Genomic DNA, 7,472 nt, shown 5'->3' with positions numbered 1-7,472 from the left:
TCAGCCTCATTGTTGATGAAACAACAGATGCTTCAATGAAGGAACAAACTGCAGTACTTACTTAGCACATTTCAGACTTCCTTGGCTGCTAAGGATTCAGCAAGCATTGTAAAGATGAAAAAAGTTGCATTCATTCGCTTTGATCTAAATTTACAAAACCTTCAAGGCCAATGCTATGGTGGAGCTGCGAATATAGCTGGTCATCTTCATGGTGTGCAACCAATTATTGCAGCTGAGCAACCAAAAGCTCTTTTTACACACTGTGCTGCTCACTCTATGAATCTTGCTCTGCAGGAAGCAGTTTGTTCTGAACCACTGGCTAGAGATACCACAGACTACATCGAGGCTACATCAGCTTTCGTTCGTATGTTTGCCAAAGGTGAATCTGTTTTTGAACAAGCTCAGAAAGACCTTGCTGCTGAAAACAGCAAAGATTCTGCGAGGTCTGGTACTGAAAACTCTGTGTCCCACGAGATGGGCAGTACATGTCAAGACTGCTACTGCACTTCTGCACCATTACAAAGCTTTAAGAAATACTTTAGAAACAATTGCCTCATCAGACAGAAGTGAAAGTGGAACAAAAGCTGATGGTTTTTGTGAGGTAATGATTTCCCAATTTCTTTTTGGCTTCATGGCTTCTAAGATTACTTTTGAATCAGCAGAAACACTCAATTGGATTTTACAAACCCCCAATTTGTGTGCTGCTGAAGCAAAAACCTCAGTTAAGAAAACTACTGAAGTCTTGTTTGCACTCCGTTCAAATGAACAATTTGCTACCCTGTGGCAGGACTGCATGAATGAAACAAGACAGCTTGAAATAAATGAACCTTGGCTTCCTCGGCAATGGCATCTTCCCAGAAAGAGGGATTCAAGTTCTGATACAGCATCAGCACCCCAGAAGACTACTATAGACAAATATTTTCAGATTTTGGATGTATTAATCAACCAAATTAAGGAAAGATTTGATCAGGATAGCTACGAGATCTATGTGAAGATTGAGAGCCTATTTGCTTTCTGCAAACACTGTCCAACAATATGTGATTCACAGCATTTGAAGAAGTGACTTCTCATTTTGGAAGTGACTTAGATTATGAACCAGCTAGCTGTCTTGCCAGAGCTCATGTGTGGAAAAGGTGCCAACTGACATAGCTTGCCATAGCAAAGGAAATAAATGAGGTTGGCCTTGCTACCCGTTTATACTCTTACGTGGTAAAACTGCTAAGACTTTTCCTCATTATTCCAGCATCATTAGATTATGCAGAGAGGTCTTTTTCATGTTTAAGGAAAAACCTACCTGAGCGCCACAACAATGCTCAAAGACTAAACAGCATTGCAGTGCTCCATACCCACAAGGACACATTTACCAACCTTGATCTGAGAGAGATTGGCAACGTATTTGCATGAAAAAACGAGAAGCAGAGGGATTTATTTGGAAAATTCTTAAGATCACTATTTATTTATTTTTTTATTGACAGTTAGTGTTTATAGGAGTGTTGCCACAGCGGAGTGCTGTAATGCAGATTTGTGATTTATTCTGTGTTATATGGTCTGCTCTGTCCGACACTGTGGCCCCCTCACTTTTGTATCCGTGGCGGCACCTCTGCAAGTGCTTCGGATCGGTGCTATTCCGTCGTCGTTGTGTTATTTTTGTGGTTAGTATCAATTATGTCAGTTGGTTAGTTTATCATTGTTCGTCATTGTTCAAATGACTAAACCGAAGCTTCCGAGAAACCTTAGAGAATCCATGTCTTAGGTCAAAACATCCTTCGGAAGGTGACCCTTCAAACAATATATATATATATATATATATATATATATATATATATATATATATATATTATATATATATATACACACACACACACACACACACACACACACACACACACACACACACATATATATATATAGATATATATGGCCTTTTTTAATGCCTGAATAATTTTTTCCGTATGTACAGTTCATATGCCCCAGAAGTCCATCACCCCAGTGGCTTAATCAGGTGCAGCAAAATGTTCCTTGAAACAGCTGGTTACAACTCTGATCCTGAAGACATGGCATGAATAGTTTGATGAAGAAAGTTCGTAAAAACTGTAGGTCCGGTGATGCGGATTGGGGTCTGGAGGACAGATATCTCAGGATGAAAGCATGGGGACAGAAAACATAATTAGTGTGAGCAATGAGCATGGTTTCACCTTCCATTAATTTATCAGATTTACTTGTAGCGAGGCATCTGATTAGTTATGCACATCGTGGGGAGACATGATTGCACTAATTAGCCATCGATTTTAAGAAGAATTTGAGTAGTCGACGTGAATTGATAATGTAGCCTGATGTGTATATCATTAGGAAAAACAAAACAAAACAAAACAAAAACCTAATTGTATTGAGTAAAGCGAATGTAGTATTCTACAATAATGCGACCGACAAGTATGACTGAGTATGGAATCCGATAACATTTGCCATTAATTGATGACACAGTAGATAGATTATCCTAGATCCAGCACAAATTCGAGAGGAATGAAATCAAGGTTGCTTTAGTGGCGGAGCTGATCTGAAAGAATGTCCTGAATTAAAATTCGGGAGGAAATATGGTGCTTGGGAGAGATGAACGTAGGAGGTCGCATTGTCAATCCCTCGAACAATTGATTTGTCTGGAGTGAAGAACAGGAAGGGAGGTTCGGATGAGCTGGTGTCGGGCACATCAGCAAGTAACTGGAAAGACCAGAGAAGGACGAACGACGTCCTTGTGTTAATGTAAGGAATACATATGTTGTAAATGTATGGAATGTTGTTGACATTTAGAGAAAATGACATCCGGACAAAAATGAACGTCACAGTAATACTGCATGTGTGATGAACTTATTGTTAGTTTGCTTGATATTATTGCCCACCGAAATCTGATATAGAAACTAGAAAATGTCACTTTTGACGAGGGAGACGTCTAGCGGTTCAGAAAAGGAACTGCTCGGCATTGTGACAGTGAGCTTGTAGCTTACGTAAAGAAAAGAATATTGCTGAATGAATGGCTTGGTCACACTACAGAAGATTGCATAGGTAGCATTACAAGACAGAACAAGATGACATGAGCATGACAGATTGGCAGCAGCAGAGCCGGCAGCGTGGCGAAAGCAGTAATAGGACAATCAAACCCATGGTTCAGTGCAAGTATCAATGTGGGTGTCATTACTGGAGCTCACTCAGGTGTAGGTAACAAGCCTTGTCACTCTATAAGCAATCCAGACATAATGAACACAGTCGTGGATGTAAGAGGCGCGGCAGTAATTACATATTTTTGTATGAATTAATTGCTAAGCCTTAGACAGACAGCAGAACCTGACTGTCTACTATTGATAATTTTTGTACAGCAGTATCAACGCTATGCTTTGGTGCGAGGGGTGCCAGGTTCGTGACGGCCCTCCATCTGTGTGTGGATTGCCTTGCCCTGTGTGGTGCGCCTGCCTGCGGAAACTGGGATTGCTAATATATATATATATATATATATATATATATATATATATATATATATATATATATATATATATATATATATATATATAGCGGATCCCAGTAAATGCATGGTTCATGGTAATGATAACAACTTACTTTATATGTGACTTAAGCTGTATTTCAAATGCAAGATCAGTGCCTGCACTCATGCTGCATTTAGTTTTCCACATTCACCATTTACACACAACGATATTGCCGGTCAATGTCGGAAATTTGGTGACTTACCCCCATTTACACAGAAGGCGGATAGTTAACATAATTTGCTAGTGTTCAGCACTGTGATCAAAACAATGATGCCTTTGGTACCTGCCTTGATATGCGTGATATCTTTATACTTTCTGAATATCACAATAGACTAATGAAAAGATTGGAAGATATACAGACAGAATTTAGCCATCACTTGCTTTTTATTAGCACAACACCGCTTGTCATTAACTATTCTACTAGTGTGGAATACACATTAGCATCTCACACAGTTCCATCAAGTTGTGCATTTATCTCTTTTTCTGCTCTGATGGTCAAAAGCTCCCTTCTGGGGGACTCCTGAGTAGCACATACGGTAAAGTCTCGAAGCATGAAGTGCAGGATGCGTCCTATAACCTGGAGGCCAACAGTTCGTCCAGACTATTCCACTGCTGACCGTGGATGGGAGCTCCCAGGGGGCAGCACATAACTGGTCGAGCACTGCCCGGGTGAGAAGGGCTTAGATCGGCCAGGGTGTCCTTGGCTCACCGCACACCAGCAACCCCTGTAGACTGGCCGGGCAGCTGCAGGCCTGCCTGTAAGCTGCCCAGAGCTGTGTGGTCCTCCAACTCTAGCTCTGATGTGGCTGCATGGCCAGCCTGCAGAGTGAAAAGAAGCAAACAGTTGCCGGCATAAAGTGTGACTGGTTTTTACCGGCATTTCCCATTTACACTGAAAGTGATACTGCATCAGCGTCAGCACAGACACAGCAATTTGCTTCTGTATAAACATGCCTTTAGTCATGGCTGTTTTTTGTTGGATTTATTGGAACTGAAACTGTAAAAAACAGACAAACAAAAAAATTTCACTGACTTGTCTACAGTGAACTGTATTGTTAAATACATCTAATTTGTGTATGACTGTGTTGTTTTGAACAGCGAAACACCTGTCAAATGTACATTCCAATTTCCAAACCAAAGGATCAAATAAATAGGTAATTTAATAATGCCATTATACTGTGAATATGTCTTGCTTAATGATGCAGTGTTTTTTTTTTTCTTTGTAATACTGTTTGTATTTCAACAAATTAAATTACCACCTCCTCACAGGACACAATGAATGATCCCCTTACTGTTTGAGAACCCTGGCTGGGTTGTAATAGGTTTCTCACAGAACAAAACCTTTAGAAATGACTAAATGACTTATCAGTAGCCAGACACATTTACCTGGAGTGCCGTGTTTTATGAAACCAGCTTGTAAAATCGACAGAAGATGAATTACTTATTGATTTGGTAATTTTCAAGGTAGCACATATCCTGTACAGCATGTACTACCAACATCAAAGCCAGTCTTGCTGTGCAATAATATAAATCACCGCAAGGCTTAGTAGTGAATTCTTCACCACAGGTCCTTAATGAAGTGCAGTTTAAATTCATCAGGAAACGTGGTGGCCACAGTGTTGTATCTGTTGAACATTGCTGTTTGCCTGTTTTCTGTTTGCTTCTAAAAACCAGAAAACAGAATTGTCAGTTATACAGGTGTAATAGAAGACTGTGAGCTAAAACATCTGAGTGCAACTCTTTGGAGTTCAGTTTTCAGCCTCCCCCAGATCACACTGCCTCCTGGTGTTTGCGAGTTAGTTATTCACTATTTGGTTTTGAGCACAATGAATATTTGTTAGTACTTATTTTGTTAATCACTATGTATTTGGTTGTATTTTTATTAAAACACTTATTATGTACTTTTTGTTTTCTAGCTTTGAGTACTTTCTTCTCCAGGTGACTGTGGCATATGGGAGAGGCCGCCATGACATAATTGTGCTTTATCTACCCATTCTTGCTTTCTTTTAGGTTTGAACCTACTGTAGCATATCATTGCTGTTTGTTAGTAAAAAGATACCTGTATTAAAGCAAACATTTCTCTTTTATTCTTTTGTCTGAATTATTTTTTTGTCGTAGATAAATAAATGACACCTTGCCTATGCTGGGTAAGGTTTAAACCATATGCACGTTTTCCTCATTCTTTCATTTGTTTGAAAGGGACTCAAGGGGGGGGGGGGCACAATCTATGGGTGTTATTTTAATTCAGAGCTCTCCTTACTCCTGGTATAAGTAATGAGTGACGTAGTTAAAACAGCAGTCCTATAGCAGGGGCGCCACATAGGCATTCCTATCTCTGTGCTCTGAGTGAAGGTAAAGAATACATGCTGTTCAGTCATGTTTCTGTACACATCAGCTGCACAAGCAGACCTATTTCCCTTTGTGTTTTCTCATATAATCAGAGAAACAAATGCAGTTAACAGTAATGGGTAATATGCCTCCTATGTTAAACCTTCCTAGGGCATCTTCAATTGTTCTAACTGGTCAGATCTTACTACCACCACCCCTGAAATAAAAAAAAAGACTTTTGTAACAACTATCACCTCGGACAGGTCACACAACACTCAGGCAGTGTGTTATTTATTAATTTGAATGGTACTGAGACCCACCATTGTGGATGACAGAGAATTATAATATAAACAGGTAACTGGCTATTTTAAAGTTTACAATGTTCAAAAGATGAATAACCTTCAACAGTTTCCTGTTTGATTCTGTGTTCAGTGCAGAAGATAGTGGCGAGACCATCTCCCCGCCCAGTAAAGCAGGATTTCTGAGGAAAAAATACTAATTCAGAGGAGAAGCAGTTAGCAAATATTGTTATCAGTTCCAAGACTAATTTCAGTTGAGAAAAAATATAAATGAAGAGCCTCCACAGCTGGGTGGCGAGCTTCACCTGCCCCCACAGAGGGAGGAAAAGTGAAGCAAAATCTGCAAACAAATAGCGAGCTGGAAAGGGGAAGAGCCCTTGGTTACAACTAAAATTACATTTGTAAATGATTACTTATTAATAGTTTAAATGGTGCACCTGTTTAAACCCCAGACACTTGGTATAATGGATTTATATTCAACATTTTTAAACATCATTTACAGACTATAAAAACAACTACAAATATTTTGTCAGTGTCAAAATGATTTCCCAGTCCCTTTCCAGAGAATGAAAGCTCCAGATCAAGTATCACATTTGAAATGAAAAAGTGTAATATGTATGTCACTGCAGTCAAAAAAATTGCACATGAAAAATAGTAGATCCTTTTTCTTTTCATTTGATTACAGTTTGTGATAACGTTTGTAGCATTCATCTGTGGTTGGTTTATAGCGTGGCGAGGCTTCAAGGAGAGAGGAGGATTGTGTTCCTGCTGAAGAAACTGCTAGGGAATCTAAACCGACTGGAAGTTCTGTTTTCTCGTGCACGGAAGGATACCCGATGGGAGGTATTTATGAGCAGGTGTCAAGGGATCATATTTTTGTATAAAACCGAAAACAACATTTGTAAGGCCCTGCAGCAACACTTTTAAAAAGTAGTGGGGTTCCAAAACATATAGCTACACGTCCTGCATGTTACTACAACTGTTTAAATAACATACCTGTGTTTGTTCTTTTCATTGTTAACATGCTGACAACTTTTTACACTTATAACTTTAAAGTCTGTTTCAAAGCTCTTTCCAAAATGACCGCTCTAGTGCACTGATGGTAAGTGAGTTGTCAGGATGTTAACAATGAAAAGATAAATGACAAGTACATTATTTAAACAATTTTAGCAACACCTGGGACGTGTAATGCTATGTTTCTCGGAACCCCACTACTTACTCTTTAATGTTAAGTAAAAAAGAGATTCTGATAAATAATGCTTCAATGACTGAGACATAATTTCAAAACATATTAATAGAATCACAGGACAAA

This window comes from Polyodon spathula, chromosome 2 (genome assembly GCF_017654505.1).
Source record: "Polyodon spathula isolate WHYD16114869_AA chromosome 2, ASM1765450v1, whole genome shotgun sequence".
Lineage (NCBI taxonomy): Eukaryota > Metazoa > Chordata > Actinopteri > Acipenseriformes > Polyodontidae > Polyodon > Polyodon spathula.
This window is presented reverse-complemented; position numbering follows the sequence as displayed.